The sequence below is a fragment of the Kogia breviceps genome, chromosome 15 (genome assembly GCF_026419965.1).
Source record: "Kogia breviceps isolate mKogBre1 chromosome 15, mKogBre1 haplotype 1, whole genome shotgun sequence".
Lineage (NCBI taxonomy): Eukaryota > Metazoa > Chordata > Mammalia > Artiodactyla > Physeteridae > Kogia > Kogia breviceps.
The window spans coordinates 10,303,393-10,325,156 of record NC_081324.1 but is presented as its reverse complement, the minus strand read 5'-3'; positions in this window follow the sequence as shown (position 1 = coordinate 10,325,156).

Below are 21,764 nucleotides of genomic sequence, written 5' to 3'. Positions count from 1 at the left end.
GGCAATCTTGCCTAATGAGGCCATTTACGTTCATGAAATGAGAAGGTTTGTAGAAAGCATGAGATACATTTTTACACATTTAAATACATTAGTGGTATTACCTGGACACTACTGAATTGCAAGGTCAGGAGCCTCAATTGCTGAGAAGCATATTTAAAATAGCCAAGTTCTCATTACAAAGAATCTAATTTTTTTTAAGTTTATATTGCCAGGATATCATTTACAATGAACGTTAATGATTATTCTTATTAAAATATGGAGCTGTGATATTTCTCGTTGAGGTGAACCATTAAAACCGATGAATTTTAGTCCCAGTGAATTTAGCCAGCTGGATTAGCAGTTGCAGGGATATTAAGTTACTCTTTGGATAATTAAAGCAGGAAGTTATTTAACAATATGCCAAATCCTCTCCTCAACATCCAGTGGCAGCTTGGGCAAGAGGAAATGTTTTACGTTTTCTTTGCATTTCAGGGATATCAGTCAAGGTGCAAATACGTCAGTTTTCCAATTTATATTCCTACCTCCTTCTGCACCCTCGGAAAACTACTGGCCTCTGAATTCTCAGAAAGTATAGGTGAGTCGTTATTTCCTTTCCATTAAGAACTTCTAGATGCACACCCATACCTACACATGCACACACTTTTTATTTTTTAAAAAAAATTTATTTATTTTTTTAAACATCTTTATTGGAGTATAACTGTTTTATAATAGTGTGTTAGTTTTTCCTTTACAACAAAGTGAATCAGTTATACATATACATATGTTCCCATATCTCCTCCCTCTTGCGTCACCCTCTCTCCCACCCTCTCTATCCCACCCCACTAGTTGGTCACAAAGCACAGAGGTGATCTCCCTGTGCTATGCGGCAGCTTCCCAGTAGCTATCTATTTTACATTTGGTAGTGTATATATGTCCCTGCCACTCTCTCACTTCGTCACATCTTACCCTTTCCCCTCCCCATATCCTCAAGTCCATGCTCTAGTAGGTCTGTGTTTTATTCCCGTCCTACCACTAATCTCTTCATGACATTTTTTTTTCCTTAGGGTCCATATATATGTGTTAGCATATGGTATTTGTTTTTCTCCTTCTGACTTACTTCACTCTGTATGACAGACTCCAGGTCTATCCACCTCACTACAAATAACTCAATTTCGTTCCTTTTTATGGCTGAGTAATATTCCATTGTATATATGTGCCACATCTTCTTTATCCATTCGTCTGCTGATGGACACTTAGGTTGCTTCCATGTCCTGGCTATCGTAAGCACACACTTTTTAAAATGACCATATAGTTTATACTTCTTTTACTTAATCATTAGCAAGGTTATGTGTTAGAATAAAGACCCTGAACGCACAAGATCCTTGAACTGACTCAGAAAACAGTTTTTCTTCCCAAATCACAGAGACTTATCATGATTATATTCATAGCAACTCATAGGAAGCAACAGCAACACCTATGTTTCCTAAACTTTTCTCTGAGAACATTTACATAAATTTTATATATATATACATGATTTACTAAATGCATTTAATACACTGCAAATACGTTACATTTAAAAAAAGATGTGTGTTTCCAGAGACTGGTAATGGAATAGATTTATTCCTGAATAAAAAAAATTCGATAAAAATCTATTGGCATTTACATTTTAGCGGTAGAATCAGAATGGACTATGTACCCCCTATTTCCAAATGATGAAGTAAAAGCATAACAGTTTCTTTTGATGAGATAGCCTCAGGTAATTTACTTTTACAACATATTTGAATTACAATTTTTATAGTATTCCATAAACTAAATCTTTTCTTACTTCTTTAATCCTATAACCATTGATAAGGTACTCTATCAATTTTTTAAAAAATGTATTCATTTTGAACTGCTGGTTTGCCAGACACTTAACTATGTGCTGAAATCACTACTATTGAAAAGTTTTTGATAACATACTTCAAATATTTTCTAGTATTAATCATATGACCTTCAAACACAACAACAAAACATTCTAGCCTCAACGAACAATGTATTTTATCTACAAATGAAATACATATTTATTGAGATAAAGTTGGTTTAGGATATAGAGTTATATTTTTGTGTGTTCCCTCACCTGAATTTTCTCATTTTTCCATGTGAATAATTCTGGGTAGTACTGTAATTTTTTAATGTTTAAGTAGAATAATAAAATTGGTCATGGTCATTGATCAGGTTATATGAATTACAATCAGCCTTCTTACTACAGAACTCACCCTGCACTTGTGGTATGTGGAAGCAATAAAAAGCGTTTGGACTAACTATAATATCTTACATTACAGTTTGTCTTACTGTCCTATTTTCTATATCTGTTACACACCTACATGTTTAAGGTACGTTTTCTTTTAGTTTTATGTAGTTAAGCCCCTTCTGGCAGAGAAAAAGTGGTTGTTTATGTGTAATGCCTTGTCCTAAATCATCATATGTTGGATTTTGTTGGGAGTCAGTCTCTTTGTTAAAATAAAGTACAGTGAACCCTAGAACAAGGTGGGAGTTAGGGGTGCTGACCCTCTGCACGGTGAAAATTCAAGTATAAGTTTATAGTTGGCCCTTGGTTATTCATGATTTCGCATCCATGGATTCAACCCACCAGGGATGTGTGGTGCTGTCATTAAGTATTTATTGAAAAAATCTGCAGGTAAGTGGATCTGTGCAATTCATACTCACGTTGTTCAAGAGTCAACTGTTTCCTTTTGAAGTTGGTTAAAAAAAAGTGTGTAATTCCACTTCGTTTCATTGAAATGACTGGCCAAAGAAACATGCTTTAAAACAACAAATCATAGAACTGCGAATGTAGAGCTGATGCTTAATAAAATGCCCATTCTTACGTTTTATGTTAAGAGCTTTGGCCAATTACACATTTGGTTTTCAGTTTAATGGACTCAGGCTCAAGCAAAACAAGAGGTCAGACTCAGTGGGTGAGATACGGTGTGCTTCCTATGATAACTCTTGAGATGACAGAGGTTTCATTTATTGAATTGTATAGTGAATTTTCTATTTAATTATTAAATATCTCTATTGATGCTAGAAAAGTCAATAATATCAACATGGGATTATCTGAATAGAAATTAAGGACAACTAAGTCATGCTTTTAGGAATTCAATACCTCATATTCATACTTCTTGGCTTTATAGATCAACTAATGGTGAGAATCATCAGCTTATATTTTCACAGAATTATTATTACATATTCCAATAACATCTATTCCTGTATCACAACCAGGTAGTTTTGGCAGGACATCCGGGAGTGAAGGTCCCCCGTAGTCATCTGATAGGGAAGCCCCCAGCCGTGTAGATGCTGCAGTACTATTATCAGACCTGTCTCAGTTCTGCCATGAAATTATGAGGTCTAACAGGGCCCCACTTTTCTCTTTGAAAAGCAAGGATTTGGGCTAAATTGTTTCTAATATGTTTCTGCTTTTCTGACTCATCTATGATGTTTCAATGTGTCTACACATTCAGTATAGGGAAAGCCTCAGGCATGGTGGCTCTAAGCAAGCTTCTTTGTGACAGGCTAATACAATGGTGGACTATCAACACAGGCATATAAATTTTGGCATTACTTTGTGTATTCAAGTTGTTAGGAGAAAAACTCTAAAAACAGTGGGACCAGAATGTATTCAAGTTCAGCACCCAGGCTGTTCTCATTACACAAAGCCAAGGAGAACCTCCACATTCTTCTCAGTATGTGTAAGGGCTACCACCTGCTTCAAGTTCAGCTACCAGATTGTGTTGACTTTACTCATTCTTCTTTAATAAATGAAATAAGGTGGGGTTTTCTGGATAAACAATACTGTTTTTCTCAGATAAATGACCAGCTCTATCAAGAATGTAAATATAAAATTTAACATTTTCAGAGATGTTTTCTGAAGGTATATTTTACCTTACTGCTCACTTTGGAGGATTCAAACATAAATATGCAACATTTTAAACACAAAAAGTCATCTACCTTTTGGAGATAAAGGATATGTTTATTAATATTTATTGATAACCTTATTTTGGGTGCTGATGTATCAGGGATGTTAAAAAAAAAAAAGGTATCAGTAACTTGAACCAATTTCCAAATTAGTGTCTAAGTGGGTCTCAGTGCAATTTATTTTGTTTCTTTTGCATAAAGAGTACATATTTTAAATGTATAACTATACATTTAGACACATTTGAAATAGAAGTTGGTCCCTGAAATGAATGTTACAGCTTTTCTCTTGATTTTCAGTTCAGTGAAGTGTGTCCTGATGGTCGTTTTAATTCACTATGGAGCATAAATTAAATACGTATTAATCAGTTTACATGCAAACACACTCAAATATTTAGATGCAGTGGCCTTAAATGTTTATATTTAAACAACTATCTCTTTAGCAGTCCCCGATGGTTCTCTCACCACAGGGAACAATAAAATTGTACAGATGGCTTAGTTTTATACATGTGCTTTAAATAAGCAATGTGTCTTTCTTTCGTTTAAAAAAATAAAACAGCTAGAATTTATTGATTGTTCACTACATGCCTAGGGGTGAGACTCAATTTTTACACTGAGAACTGTGGAAATAACTTTTCTGCGTTTGGAAGAAGAGGGTTAGTTTCCCCTTATATTTGATAACCAAATCCTCCCTCGTGATCAGATGAACTTTGGCTAGTGTAAAATGACTCAAAAAACTTTCATTTTTCTTGATTAAAGAATTAGAATATATGACCAACTTGGAAAATGAAAAGGTTGTGGAATTGGTAATCTAGCCACTGGATTTTGAATGATTCTTAATATCTTTTTGCCTCTTCATTTTGAGTGTTTTGACACAGATTCCATGTATACCGAGCACTTCACTGGAAAACCGTGTGAAGTCCAAACTGGGATACAGTTTCCTCTCCAGATGAAGTTGCTAAGTTGTGGAGGGTAAGCCCAAGCTAGAGATTCAAATTTACCCTGTGATCTTGGATAAAGAAGAAAAGAGACACTAATTAAAGGCAGCTAAGGGAGATGCACTGTGTGTTCTTGTCCAGACAGGAGACTAGACCATCTGGTAGTCATTGGTAGATTGTCTGGAGATCCATGTTAGGCTGTAGCAAAAAGTTTAATTAAACTGCCTCTTGTAGTCACATTGATGGTGCCAACTAACTGAAATTCCAAGGAAATACACTATAATACTAAATACTAGCACTGCGTGTTGGCCTCTTTGACTACCTTTATGAAGGTACTGAAAGCAAGACTTGAGTTTAGGAAATTTTTGACCAGATTACAAGCCAAAAAAATGAATGGGAATAGAAGGAGCCCTGGTAGTCGAGACCCTTAAAGTACAGAAATCCCCCCCAAAATAGATAATATTGAAAGGATCCTTGGATGACAAAGGCTGAGAAAAACTCCTCAGTTGAATAAAGTGACTCAGGGAAAATGTTAGAACATAATTAAAATGTTGTAACCAAAAGAATTACCCAGTTGGATAAAATAACTCAGGGAAAATATCAGAATGAAAGTTTGGCGTAGCCTGCATTGAAAGGAGAGAGAGAGACAGAAGCAGGTGGGGAGATGGGAGAGAGAGAAAGAGATGAAGAAAAAGAAATGAAGCATATGCACCAAATATGATTGAGAACACTTTGGATATTATTACTAGCACATGGAACCAAATAGTCTTCCACAGATCAAAGTCAATGTATATTTTGAGAAAATTAAATTGCCCAAGAAACAGCAAGCCGATTTCTGAAAAGCCTCTGAAATTTTAATTTTATACAACTTTTATGAACTCATCCTTCCACTGACAGGAAATGGCTAAGAAAGATGTTTGTCTGCTTTAAAAGGGCCTAACCCCAAATGTCTTCAAATGTGGTATAAAATCATGAAAGGTGAGAACTATACAAAACAAAAACAAACAAATAAACAAACAAAACAGGCAAGAGTAGGACAATATTATTAGCAGTTCCCCCAACCCCGCATAGCAGGAAAACATCAATGTACTATCTGCCGGATTACATTGCTATGGAAAAATAACGCTGTTTTATTCAATTCTTTCACTTTCTGAAGACAGGACATTATTTATAGATCCTGGAGTTGGAGCTGAACCCAGTGACTGAAAGTGACTTTGTATTGTCTCTCTCCCAGAAGAAGTTAACTGTATTCTCTTTGTGGCATATGACCAAAAGGGTCCCTTATATCTAGAGACAGAGCTACAGGTCATGAAAATAATGTGTCATCCACAATCTCACACTCCTTCATAATTAGGTGTGGACCAAAGACCTGAGTTCCGGCCCATGTGAAACAAGCAGAAATGAAATAAGGCACTTTCTGACACAGCTCCTAAAACCATCTTTCAGACCCCTTCTGCCCTCCCTTCTCTGGCTCTGCATCCCAGGTGGCATGCATACAGTATGAGGAAAACTCATCCAGTCCTAACTGAAGAGAGATGTGGGCAAGAAACACAATTTTAGTGGTTTACTCTAAGAATTTGGGTGAATTTACCATCAAGCATAGGCTAAATTGTCTTTTGACTTTCATTACTGACCTTGAGAGAACTTTATACTCTCAATTCTCTAAAAATCATCTGGGTTTTGAGGGGTTCATTTAACATTTTTTTCTCTGTATCTGACTTTCTGAAATTCTATAAATTGTGAATTTAGTTATAGTATCTTTCATTGAATGTATTGGAATTCTTGCATTTGAAACTTGGTGTTGTTAATCTACAAACTTTAAGGTTTATATATTGTTTCTACCTCATTTTTGTTATCCTTCTCCTGGGAATCCACTTAATACATGCTAGTTATTCCAAATCATCTCTTTTCTCCTCATCTCTTCCCCCTCCCAGTCACTTTGCATAATTTCTTCTGACCTGTCTTCAAATGCATTACATCTCTCTCTTCAGCTATTTTTAATCTGCTAAACTCATCCATTGATTTATTAAATTTGTTATTGTATTTTCCACTTCTTTAGCTTTTAATTGTTTTCTCCAAATCTGCCACATTAATTTTAGGATTTCTAGTTAATTGTTGAATTTTTCAAGTTTGTTTTTAGTGGCTTCTTTACGGGGGGAGTTGGTTCTTGCTCATTTTGTCATGTGGCTACACCTGTTCTTGATCATCTTTGATTATATACCAGACACTGCATTTAAGAAATATAGATATGAATAGCATCAGCCCTAGAATAGCATTCTATTCCTCTGGATAACACTTAGGTTTATTTTTTCCACATGCTTGTGAGTGCTGATAGTATTTGACTCTTGTTGTATTTCAAGATTAGAGGTTGTCTGGTCCACTGATATGTCATAAAGGCAAACAACAGCTCCTGAAATAGCAGTTTTCTTTCAGGCCCTCCCTACTACTAGGGTGTAGTCTTTGAGGAGTTCAGCTCCAAGTGTGGGCTCGATTACCTACTTTCCTACTCTGCAGGGTTAGTTGATGTTTACTTGGTTTTTAAGCTCTGATGCAAAAAAAATACTGTTGCCTGGTCTCTTGGAAAAATTGTTTGTTGGTATTACCCCACCAGGCGGAGGACGTGAGCAGCGTTAGGGAAGATCAATACACTTTAGCCCTTTCTGTTATTTTCCACAATTATTTAGTTATGATAAATTGAATCCAGCATATCCACACCCTCCTTCAATCTGCATTTTCTATCATTTTCTGTGTTGATATGTATAAATACAATTCACTGAGGTGAATTTGTCACTTTGAATTATGTCTATTAAATTTTAAAGAAAAAGTTATATACATGTACATTTATTTTATTGAAGTACAGTTGATTCACAATGTGTTAATTTCTGCTGTACAGAAATGTGATTCAGTTACACGTATATATACAGTTTTTATATTCTTTTCCATTATGGTTTATCATAGGATATTGAATATAGTTCCCTGTGCTGTACAGTAGGACCCTGTTGTTTATCCACTCTATACATACATATTTTTATACATACACCTGTCTGTGCTCTACATTAATCAAAACATATGTGCAATGAACTATGGTGTCATATATACAGTTTTTATATTCTTTTCCATTATGGTTTATCATAGGATATTGAATACAGTTCCCTGTGCTGTACAGTAGGACCCTGTTGTTTATCCACTCTATACATACATATTTTTATACATACACCTGTCTGTGCTCTACATTAATCAAAACATATGTGCAATGAACTATGGTGTCTTGCGAGGGCAGATGAGGTCAGAAGCAAGTCTCACAACATGGTGAGAAAATATGGCTAATTCTCCTTTGAGGATCTGAATTGTATCGTTCATTTCAAGTTGATTTCCTCGCCCTGATTTCTACTCTGACACCACCTCGGTGCTCTTTCCTTTCAGCCTCAGGATCCTTCCTCCATTTGTTACAAGTTACTTGCTGAAAGGAGATAATCAGACTCATTTCTAATTTACAACCTGGCCAATGAATACTTTTATCTCTAATTATGAGAAATAATAATTTGCCATTCTTAAGTTATTTTAGGTTTTAGACACCACGGGGGTAGAGCATCGTGATCATGGGAGCAGGGAGGCAGAAGAACTGGGCACTTTTTTCTAACCTCTAAAATATTCCCGTGAAGCCCAGTTCCAGCTGCTTTTCAACCTAAATATTAGAATTCAGTTACCAAAGTGTTACTAACGGAAAAGGTGGCCACCGCCCAGGAGAGGAACTGCTGAAATTTATTAAAATGTCTGCTGTTTGGAAAAGGTAGACTATTTTGTGTAACAAGAAATACAACCTTCGTTCATGGTGCTTACTGCCAATTGCTTAAGCTTTTCTCCTTTCCCAGAATTTATTTAGGATAGATTTTTTAGCTCTACTCTGGGATCTTCCCTTCTAACCAAAGAGACATTTGAAATATTGAAAATAATTGTCATTTTGAAAGGTTGGAATTTTAAATTTGTATCTAGAGGACATCACAGCTGTTAAAAATGTTGATATAACATCTGGCAAAGACAGCAAGCAGTGGTTTGTAATTTCTATTCAAATGCGTGGAAAGAAAATCAAAAAGCAATGTCTGTTCATAAGCCTTGTGAAAGCAGAGAACCTGTGTCCTGCCTGGGAGGGAGAAGGATTTTAAAAGTCTCTAGAAGTGTTAACTGAATGTAATGTCAAACTTCAACAACTGCTTTCAAAAAAAAAATTATCTCTAATACCTTGTGTATTTTTTCACACCGTCTATTCCCGTTACCAATTAGTTAACACATGCTTTGACAGAGAGACGATGATTCTCAATAATCTAAGACTTCAAATGTACTGGGAATAACTTTAATGATGCTCTTATACAGGAGAAGATATCTCATAAAGCCTCACTCTATCAAATCCTAATTTAGAAAATGCAGCAGCTGCATAGCACAGGGAGATCACCTCTGTGCTTTGTGACCACCTAGAGGGGTGGGATGGGGGGGGTGGGAGGGAGGGTGACACACGAGGGAAGAGATATGGGAACCTATGTATAACTGATTCACTTTGATGTAAAGGAGAAACTAACACACTATTGTAAAACAGTTATACTCCAATAAAGATGTTTAAAAAAAAAAAAAAGAAAATGCAGCAGCAAGCTGCAAAGTGCTCTCAAGTCAACGTGCAAAAATGTTTAGTGGATTCTCATTCCTCGTCGGTTTCATGTTTCACTTCTGTTTCTATCCTCTCCCAGGGACACATTTCCTAAAGGAATTCATATTGTTTTTTTCGATCACAATAGAAAATTAAAGTTCTATGCAGCCAGAGTAAACTATAACATTCTGGAATTACTAAACAGTTAGGGCTGATACACACGAGAAGCAGTTATCTGAAAATCAGGTCACATTTCAATGTGTCTGAAAGAAGTATTTATACGAAAAGTTTGGGGAAGTGGGCCAGGGAATAATAAAAATTATATTAGTCAAGCAAACAAACGAAAGAACTTTCAGACTAAATAGCGAGACAATTCTGTCTCAGGTAGGAGGTAAGAAAAAAATAATGTTGTATAACAGTGCCTGAATGATTCTAAGATAGTGCACTAGAATCAAAATAAGACAGCTGTTGTCAGTCTCAAATCTTAGCAAAACTCCATGTTTATTATTACTTCTTTCCTTTGGGGACACTCCACGTCCCCTTGCACTGAGCCCTCTTCCCCTTTGCCAACCTCTAACCCCAGCCCCGAGGTCATGATCCTGCTCCTGGGACCCCCACCCCCACCCCCCCCGCACTGAGCGCAGGAGGCCTGTGTTTACCTCTTATCTGCACTCCTTCCTTTTTCCTGCATCTCCTTCCAGTCAACTGCTATCAGTCCCAGAGTTCACACCTTTCACCCTCTGTCATGGCCATGATGGCGTTCGATAGGACATGAAGCTCTATTTTGCAGTAAATAGCTAGAAACATTCCTCGAAGAGATGCTCAAGCTATTTCTTTTACATCCTCTCAATTCTCTGCTCGCTGTCAGGCACAGCTAGCTGAGTGGTTTTATTGAAACTGAAGTCATGTTATGTCAGTTCTTTGATCAAAACCCTCCAGTGGATTTCGGTCTTACTCAGATTCACGACTAAAGTCCTTGCAATATTAAAATGGTCTAGGAGACCCAAGGGAATCTGCGAGACAGCCAGTTTCCTCCCCTCCCCCACCCTGCCTTTACCCTGACTTCTCCTCCTTTTATACTCAGATCGAGCAGCACTAGTTTCCTGGTTTCTCTATCAATCTGGCACATACCTGTCTTAGAGTCTCTGCACTTGCTCTTGCTTTTGCCTGGAATACTTTTTCCCAGTGACCTGCATGGTTGAGTCCCTCATTTTCTTTAGGCTTTTACTCCAACGTTATCTTTTTAAAAAGCCGTTTCTTTTACACATAGGGGTGTATGTATCTTTTTGAATTACAGTTTTGTCTGGATATATGCCCAGGAGTGGGATTGCTGGATCATATGGTAATTCTAGTTTTAGTTTTCTGAGGAACCTCCATACTGTTTTCCACAGTGGATGCACCAATTTACATTCCCACCAACAGTGCAGGAGGGTTCCCTTTTCTCCACACCCTCTCCAGCATTTGTTATTTGAAGACTTTTTAATGATGGCCATTCTGACCCATGGGAGGTGGTACCTTATTGTAGCTTTGATTTGCATTTCTCTGATAATTAGCGATGTTGAGACATGGAAATAACCTAAATGTCCATCAACAAATGAATGGGTAAAGAAGATGTGGTGCATATATACAATGGAATATTACTCAGCCATGAAAAGAATGAAATAATGCCATTTGCAGCAACATGGATGGACCTAGAGATTATCACATTAAGTGAAGTAAGTCAGAGAAAGACAAATATCATATGACATCACTCATATGTGGGATCTAAAATATGACACAAATAAATCTATCTATGAAACAGAAACAAAATCAGTGATGTAGAAAATAGACTGGTGGTTGCCAAGGAGGGAGGAGGTGGGAGAGGGTAAGAGTGAAAGTTTGGGATTACCAGATGCAAACTATTACATCTAGAATATATGTAACAGGTCCTACTGTATAGCACAGGGAACTATTTTAAATATCTTGTGATAAACCATAATGGAAAAGAATATGAAAAAGAATATGTATATATATATATATGTATAACTGAGTCTCTGCTGCAGAGAAGATATTAACACAACACTGTAATTCAACTATACTTCAACACAACATTTTTTTAAAAACCCAAAAACCCTTTCTTGGTCATGCTACTTAAAACTGCATTCCCAAGTTTCGAGTCCCTATGTTTTTCCCCTTTGGATCTGTCTTTCCCTTTTCCAGTATACCACATATTTTACTTAATTTTCTCTATCTTCTCATGAGAATGCAAGCTCTATGGTGGCAGGGATTTTTGCCTGTTATGAATATTTTAAGTACTTAAATAGCACTTGGAACATAACTTACAACCAAAAAAAAAAAAAAAAAAAAAAGACCCAGGCCAAGTAAGTGAATATATTCTGTCAAATGGCCATTAACAACTGAAACTTTAGAAACCTTTACAAATTGAGGCACAGAGAAATTGCTCAGATCCAGGATTTGAACCTATGTTTTTCTGGCTTTCATAACAGACTGATTTAACAGTTTTTAAGTCTCTGGGACTCTGTGATTGAACACTGGCTTTGTTGCGGCAATTTTTCATTAAAAGGATTGCATGTAACATTAAAGTTTCAGTCACCATGCCAAATTGTTACTAATCATTTTGATCCTTTTCCTCAAATCTCACAAATTAAGGATTCTTTTCGTTTCTATTAAAACCAGGGTACAGATTTATTTGTAATTATCAAGATGTTAAGAATTCATCTGAAGACCTAACAAAGAATGACTGGTCTTTTCTCCTGTCCTTACAACAAGAAAACGCCAAACCACCTAAAAGTCAATGATTTTTCTTGAACCTAGCTGAAAACTGTGGTCACAGGGCAAACCACCACCTGAAATCTGGAGACACAGGCAACTCCAGAGTATCACAACCACAATCAGCTTATCAGAAGCAGAAGCCACGGGGCCATAAACTGGTAAGAACATGTCAACGCTAATTTTGACAGATTGCTAGAGGCTGAGTGTGGACTAACATGAGAACAAGAAAATATGGGGGCCCCAGTCTTAAGTAGGGACCCACATTTTCACAGGTTTTACTTTTAGGAACCCTACTAGGTTCTTATGGTGAGAGACAAGAAAGATGCCCTGGTGTGGCGGGACGGGGGGTGGGGGGGGAGGAGGAGGAAGAGTAACATTTGTGAAATATACCCAGAGTCTTCTCCATAACTAAGGCCTGATCTCCAAGGGGCAACAATGTGCCAGAGCCTTATCCCACATGGGAGAGGGCATTTCTCTGACTCTAGTCCTCTCTAGCCTTATGTCACATAAGGGGAGAAAAAAGCTAAGACACAACTGTGAAGATCACAGCCAAGGAACTTAGGCCACCTAGAACACGGAGGTTTAATCTTAATTTTATAGGATAAATAACCCTGCATCTTCCCACCACCACAACAGGACTCTAGTATATCAATGGTGGATTACAGCTGTAAAATCTGTAAAATGCAGACTCTATTTAAGAAGGTTTTAGGGAAACCCAAAGATAACCAGAGAGACAAGCACAAAAACACAAAAGGAAATTGAAGCCTCTTATACCTACAGCTACAGCAAATGTTAAACTCAGCCCAACTCAACCAGATGAACATAAAATCTCATGCTAAAGACTCATTACACCATTTTCTATTGCCTAATAGACCATGTCTGTCTTTCAACAAAAATCAAAAGCATGCTATGAAAAGCAAGAACAGTCTTAAGAGACAAAGTAAGCATTACAACCAGACTCAGATATGGCACAGATTTTGGAATTCTTATACAAGGAATTTAAAGTAAGCCTGATTAACATACTAAGAGCTTTAATAGAAGAAGTAGACAATGTGCAAGAACAGTTAGATGATAGAAGCAGAGAGATGGAAACTCTAAGAAAGGATCAAAATGAAATGCTGGAAGTCACACACACTGTAAAGAAGTGAGGAATGCTTTTGAAGGGCTCATCAGTTGAGTAGACACAGCCAAAAGAATCTGTGAGCATTAAGAGATGGCAATAGAGACTTCAAAACAGAGATGCAAAGAGAAAAAAATTGGAAAAAAAAAAAAGAACCAAATTACCAAGAACTGTGTGACAATGTGAAAAGATGTAACATACTTATAATTGGAATACGAGAAGAAGAAAGAGGGAGAGCAGAAGAAATATTTGAAGTAACAGTGGTTGAAAATATTCCAGAATCAATGGCATACATCAAACCAGAGATCCAGAAAACGTAGAGAACACAAAGCAGAATAAATACCAAAAAGCTACACTTATGCATATCATATTCCAATAGCAGAAAACCAAAGAGAAAGTGGTTTCTGCAGAACTTTGAGGAAAAAACTACCTTATCTACACAGAAACAGTAAAAATTACAGTGGACTCCTTGTCAGAAGCCATGCATGAAAGAAGAGTGAAGTATTTAAATCATTTAAAGAAAAAAACCCCACCAACCTAGAATTCTATATTCAACAAAATTATCCTTCAAAAATGAAAGAGAAATGAGACTCTCAGAAACAAACAAAAAACCCCAACAAACAGGGAATTCATCACCTTAGAACTGCCCTGTAAGAAACACTGATTTGTATGCAGATGGAAAATGAGTTAGGTCAGAAACTTGGATCTCCATAAGGAAGGGAAAAGTGTAGGAGATGGAAAATGAAATAAAAGATTTCTTTTTCTTATTCTTAATTGACCTAACAAATAATTGTACAATAATAATAGTACCAATGTAGTGGGTGATTTTAGGATGTGAATGATTAAAACAAATGACATGAGTGTTATAAGGGGCAGGAAAGAGGAGTTGGGGATGTTCTGTTATAAATTACCTGGACTACACGTAAGGCAGCACAGTGTTACTTGAAGGTGGACGTAGGTTACTTAAATATATATAATGCAAACTCCATGAAACCACTACAAATTTTCAAAAGAAGTGTAACTGCTATGCTAAGAGAGGATTCATATAAAATGCTCAGTTGAAATCACTGAAGGCAGAAATAAAGGAGAAAAGGAGAAACAAAGAACAAGGACAGCAAATAGAAGAGTTACAAACACGGTAGATATTAACCCAACTATATCAATAATCACTTGAAATGTGAATGGCCTAAATATACCAATTAAAAGATCAAGTATGTCAGAGTGGATAAAATAAAACAAGACCCAACTATACTTGGTTTTCAAGGCAACGGCTTAATTATAAGGCATCCATCTATGGATCCCATTCATTCTTTAACAAATGCCATGAGAGTCCTATTAGGTGCCAGGCACTGTGTGAGTAGCGAGTTTAAATTAGAGCAAAAATGCAGAGATATCCTTGTGAAGAAGTCTGGTTCCAATTTAACTGATCTTTCTTGTGATCAGGGTATGTTACAGACTAAATATTTGTGCCCCCCCCCCCCATTCGTATACTGAAACCCTAACCACCAACATGACCATATTAGGAGCTAGGGCTTGTGAGGAGGTGATAAAGCTTAAATGAGGTCATCATAGTGTGACCTTAATCTGATAGAGGTGGTGTCCTTATAAGGAGAGGAAAAGACACCAGAGTTTTCTCTCTGACATGTGAGGACAAGAAGGCAACCTGTCTGCAAGCCAGGAAGAGCATTCTCCTCCTTCCTTGATGCACTTCACTCTGACTCCGTCACCTTTACTTTCACTAAAGATTTCAGTGTTCTTTATGACACCAAAGCAAACAGAGAGTCCGCTCCTCATTGAATGTAACACTTCAGCAATTTTGACGTTCTTGAGCTCATCTTTTCCTCATCTCTCCTGTTTTTTCTTAACGTTCACTTCTCTTTCTTTTATTTCCACTTATTTTCCTTCATCTCTTGAAAATAATACTATAATGACATTCATATTTATTCTTTTTTTAAAAAAATTATTTAATTATTTATTTATTTTTGGCTGTGTTGGGTTTTCGTTTCTGTGCGAGGGCTTTCTCTAGTTGTGGCAAGAGGAGGCCACTCTTCATTGCGGAGCACAGGCTCCAGACGCGCAGGCTCAGTAACTGTGGCTCACGGGCTTGGTTGCTCCGTGGCATGTGGGATCTTCCCAGTCCGGGGCACGAACCCGTGTCTCCTGCATTGGCAGGCAGACTCTCAACCACTGCGCCACCAGGGAAGCCCCATATTTATTCTTAATGGTCAGAAAAAAATGGCAAGATTTTGTCATGAATGCTTTGTTTTATTCTTGAGAAAATAAATATTAAAGCTGAAGTCACCTGTGATATCTCATACAACAAACGTTCCTTTTCCCTTGCTCCAGAGACACTCCTTATCATACATTTTGCGTGAAATCATCAGCCTTGTCTTTCTAATTTCACATGTAAACATAAGTGGTGTTTGTGTGTGTGTGTGTTTGTGTGTGTGTGTGTATACACACTTTATGGTATTATTTGACTACTTAAGTTTTTCAAGTGATATTGACAAGGGCAGCACAGACCTGCCACTTTGCCTGCACCTGCTTTGCACCCGCCAACCTCTCATTCTTTGCCAAATGATTATTAGACAAATTCAGAATTGTCTGTCCCCCTGAAACTAGCTAAACACAGAGAAAACATATCCTGTTCTCAGTCCTGTAGGGGATTGAAACGTCGTCTACTTACAGAATAACCCCGATGGTAAATCAGTCCATCTGAAAATTGTCCACGCCTCCCTGTAAATGACTATGACAAAACCACCCTGCCAGATATGCTAAGCTTAGGATCTGAGATGCTCTCCCACTGCAAATACCTGAATAAACTCTCTCTCCTTACTTTTCTGGTTTTGGTCATTGTGCCATACTAAACATGGATCTCTCTGCCGTTTGACCAATGAAAATCACTCATACTACCTAAGCCTCAATGCCCTGTTTAGCTATATATTAAATTTTTTACTTTTTGTTGAATGAATATAAAATATTTAAATGAGATTATAGCTCATTTATATTACTATCTTAACGATGGATAATTGGATTATACTCAGACAACACCAGCAATGTTTACTTGTTAGTCTTCATGTACATATGTATTAGTTTCCCCTAGCTTAAAATAATAGCATCGTATTTCAAATGCTTTGCATGTGATTACTCATTCTATCCTCCTGATATTTTTATAATTGGTGCCAGTATTATTCCTGTTTTACAAATAGAAAACGGAGACAAAGCTTATGCAGTTTGCCTAAGGAGTATTTTCAGTTAGTAAGACTATGCATTTTTTTTTGATTTGTTATTGAAGAGCAAATTGTTTTCCAAGGTGGCTGATCCATTTTACTCCTTCACCAGCAGTGTATGGAGAGTATCCACTCTCCCATATCCTCATTAAAAATTGATAATGTCAGACTTTTTAATTTTTGCAAGAATGATGAATGAGAAATATTTCATTGTTTCTACTTGATGTATCCTGATTAATACATGTTTATTTTCCCTTCACTTTTTTTTTTTCATTTTATGAATTGCTTATTATTGTTCTTAGCCAATTTTCTAATTTGATTGTTTGAGTTTTCCTCATTGATTTGTAGGTATTCTTTAAATATACCTAGATATTAAAGCTCTGTCCAACAAATTTTGTTATTTCTTTGCTTACACAGAATGTTTTTAAATTGACTGTAGTCAAATTAATCACTATTTTACTTAATTTTTTGATATTTATATATACTTTAAGAATATTATCTTTCCCAAGTTCATAAATATATCTTTTGTTTGGATTTAGATATGACAGTAAATTATCTCCCATCTTCAGGTAGACACCAGAGGGAGTGTTTGGGATTACAGCACAAACAACCCATGCTAATTAAGCTTCATTTATAGGCACAGAAGGTAAAAGAAGCTTGGGTACTAGCCGAAGTACAATATTTTTGCCAAATGAGAGCCAAACACAACTGAATTACCCCATTGTAACTTTATTTCCCAAATATGTCTTTTTAAAGAAAATAATATTGAACACATTGCCTTCTATTCTTAATATCCTAAGATTTTTATCCAAGACTGTATATCTGGATACATTTCTTGATGTATTTAAGTGCATATATTTTCCCTCTTATTCTACCAATGTGGCAACTTGCAGTGTTTGAATTTTAGATGGTAAAGCAAATTCATACTGTTGGAAAAATGCCACCTTGGCACTGATCTTCCAGTTCATGAATTTGTTCTTCTATTTTAAAATGCTGTTAGATTCATCTATTCAGCTCCAAGTTTTATTTATTGCATTATTCAAATTTAAAATTTCCATTTGATATTTTTTATACTATAGAATTCTCTGATGTAAGTCCTTATTATATCATCTAATTTCTGGCATATATAAACTATACACATTTCAAGAACCTTGCCTGAATATTCTGATATCTAAACCTCCTATGGGTTATGTCAAGTGGTCTGTCTTTTTTCCTTTTTTTCAGTCATATGGGCTTATTTACTGGTAAGTTTGGTAATGCTTCATTGAATACTGGATATTATATGAAAAATTGTTTGACATATTTTACTCTTGAGAAGATGATTAATGGAGTTAAAATGCTCTGAAAACATTGTATTTTTCTGGCAAATAGTAACAGAACTAAATTATATTAGACTTCAGTAAATCAAGCATGTATATCTTAATTTGCGGGGTAATAACTAAAAGAATAGCAAAAGATGTAAAACGAATAAGCCAGAATAAAGTCACAAAATGGAATATTTAAAATATTTAAATGATCCAAAGAAAGCTCTCTCCAAATGTAAGTTCTGTCATGAGAAGCAAGAACTTTATAATCTGGATAAGATTTTACTAAGAATAAAATAGATGATCCACAAGGACCTACTGTAGAGCACATGGAACTCTACTCAATATTCTGTGATAACCTATATGAGAAAAGAATCTAAAAAAAGAATGAATATATGTATATGTATTACAGAATCACTTTGCTGTACTCCTGAAACTAATACAACATTGTAAATCAACTATATTCCAATAAAATTAAAATAAAATAAAGATTTCACTAAGAATAAAACAATCTGGCTCTCAGTATTCTACTATTTTAAATTTAAGGTACTAAGTAAACATTATTTTTACTATTGTTTTTTCACTTCCCTATGCATTTATAACCAGCAAGAGAATATTTAAAGTCTTGACAAAAAGTTTGAGGTCACTGAACAATCATGTTCTTCCTATTGACTAAGATGGCTTCACACAGGTTTATCCATCCTTATAAGAGTAATCTTTTGCCACATCTGCCACTGTAACTGGAAATGATTCCACAGGGCTAGGCTAAGTGAAAAAGCATCTGTTTTTACTGTTTATGTTTCATGAAGGATGAAGTATGTGAGTTAAGCATGACCATTATGTGGGTTTGATTCAACAAGAAGGCATATGTGTTTCTTTCGTATTAATTTTTTTCATGACTAGCGATTCCATTAAATATTAGCATTAATTTTTTCTGATTTCTATCAATTTTTTTAAAAAAATTATTTTATATTAGATTATAGTTGATTTACAATGTTGTGTTGGTTTCAGGTGTACAGAAAAATGATTCAGTTATACATATCCCTGTGCTATACAGTAGATCCTTGTTGATTATCTATTTTATATACAGTAGTGTATATATGTTAATTAAATAAGGTGATAATTTAGAAAAATTTTCTGCCTAGGCAGCGAATTCCTATAGAGGTTTTAAATTCTAAGCCGTAATTTGATACTGTGGTGGTAATTCAAGCATGTAATAGTATAAAAGCTAACAAACGTTAGTTTATTTACAGGCGTATTTATATTAAACGTTTAAAAGATTAGGCTGGATCAATGTAGTGGAAGGACTTCAATGCTAGGCTGGGGAATATGTATTTAGTTTGGAAAAAAATACCAGAGCTACTGGCAATGCTTGAATGTTAACAGCTGATATTTGAAAGGATTTACTTTGCACCAGGCATTATGTTAAGCACTTCATGCATATTAATTCTATTCTCACCTTTACCAGGTATTACTATTTTTATTCCCATATTACAGATGAGGAAATGGAGGCATATAGAGACTAAGTAATTTGATGAAATACACACAGGAGGAAGTGGCCATGCTGGAATATAATGCAGGCCATCTGGTGTAGAATACGCTCTCTCTGTACCATATCACAACACACACAGCATAAACTAAAAGAAATTAGGATAGCTGAAAAAGACTTCGATTTTATGTGAGTTTAGAGTGTATATCCAAATTTCATCTTAAAAATATTGACCTGGTAAGATAATAAAAAGAAAGAAGAAAATTTTTAGTTGTTTCTTCAATAATTATACTCAAATATTAGTGTTTTAATATTTTTAATATAGGAATAAACAGAATTATGATTTTACTACATTTTTATTTGTTCTATTTTGGTTTACAAATTTTATCCATTTTTCTACTAGCCATTCTTATTTTCTCTAATTTTCTTCCAGACTCTAGGTTAAGTGCTTGTCATTGAAAATACAATTCAGGGACTTCCCTGGTGGTGCAGTGGTTAAGAATCCACCTTCCACTGCAAGGGACATGTTCAAGCCCTGGTCCGGGAAGATCCCACATGCCGCGGAGCAACTAATCCCGTGTGCCACAACGACTGAGCCTGTGTGCCTAGAGCCCGTGCTCCACAACAAGAGAAGCCACCACAATGCAAAGAGTAGCAGCCCTTGCTCACTGCAACTAGAGAAAGCCCACGCTCACCAACAAAGACCCAACGCAGCCAAAAATAAAATAGTTTATTTAAAAAAAAAGAAAATTCAAAAATAAAGAGGAAAATTACATTACATTTTGTTAGAGTCTACTTCTTATCCATAATTTATTTTACAATTTCACCATGAGGATCAATGTGTATTTACATTTCTACTCCAAAATAATGAAACATTCATTTATTTTTTTGTTTACAAGACTAATGAATGGCCTGTTGTATTATTTCTCCATGGGTGGGCAATGTAATCTCTGAATTCAACGAATAAGAGAATCTAAGAGTAATTGTGAAGACTAGCCTATTTGTTTTAATTGTGAGACCAATAGATGTCTTTTATATATCTTTTTTTAATTTGTAACAAAAGATTATAGCTTCTATAAATCAAGATAAGGTATATTTTAAGAATATATATGAATATAGAATACAGGAAACAGACTGAAACAATCCAACCAAACAGAATGAATGATTCATTCTGGCATGGGAGTTCTGCAAAGAATTGAGTTTGAAAGGGGAATTCAGCTATTCCTGTACGTATTTTAAATTTTAAATCCTAAAGCATAAAGCTTGTATAACAGTTGCCAAGTACACCTGTCATGGGTATATGTGTTTATTATTCTTTTTAATTTTTAAATCATTTCCCTCACCCTTTTACAGCATACTCTCTCCCCAGGACTCAATTTTAAAAAAAGTTATTGTCAGTGGCGGACATCTCTAACTAACAGTTATTTGATAAGCAGTCAGTTTCTTATGTTATTTCCCATTCTGGACATGTAGTTATCAAGGATATCTAACATGAAAATTAAATATCAAAGGATTTATTTTAAATGGTAACCCGCTCATTGCCTTAAATACCACACACTCTCCTTAGATTGTGATTAAAATACATATAATGTAGCATATTGTTTTTCATTTCCTGAAAATGTAAGGAGCATGCCTTGGAATGGTTAACTTGATGTGTCAACTTGGCTGGGCCATTGGTACCCAGATACTGGGTCAAACACCAATCTGGATATTGCTCTGAAGGTATTTTTTTTGAGATGAGATTAATATTTAAAGTAAACATTTGAGTCAAACAGATTACCCTCCCTAATGTGGCTGAGACTCAGCCAGTCAGTTGAAAGCCTTAGGTGAAAACTGAAAGAGGTGGAATTCCCTGGTGGTCCAGTGGTTAGGGTGCTGTGCTTCGACTGCAAGGGGAGTGGGTTCAGTCCCTGGTCAGGGAACTAAGATCCCACATGCCACATAACACAGCCCAGACAAAACAAAAAATCAACCAGACAAACAAAAAACGCAAAGAGGTATGAGGAGGAGAAGATCCTGCCTTCATGCTGTCCAAATGAAGATTGCATTTGGACTTAGGTGGCAGTATCAGTTCCTCTCTGGGTCTCCCACCTGCCCTGCAGAATTTGGACTTGCCTTCCTTCACATTCACATGAACCAATTCCTTAAGATAAACCTCTCTAGGTATAATATGGATAGATAATCTCCTCTCTCTCTCCATATACGTGTGTGTGTATATATGTGTCTGTGTGTGTGTGTATATATTAGTCCCTGCCTCCCCCAAACCCCAGTCCTGTTGGCTCTGCCTCACTGATAGACCCTGAGTGATACATGGTTTCATTTAACTTTTGACTTTTACATTT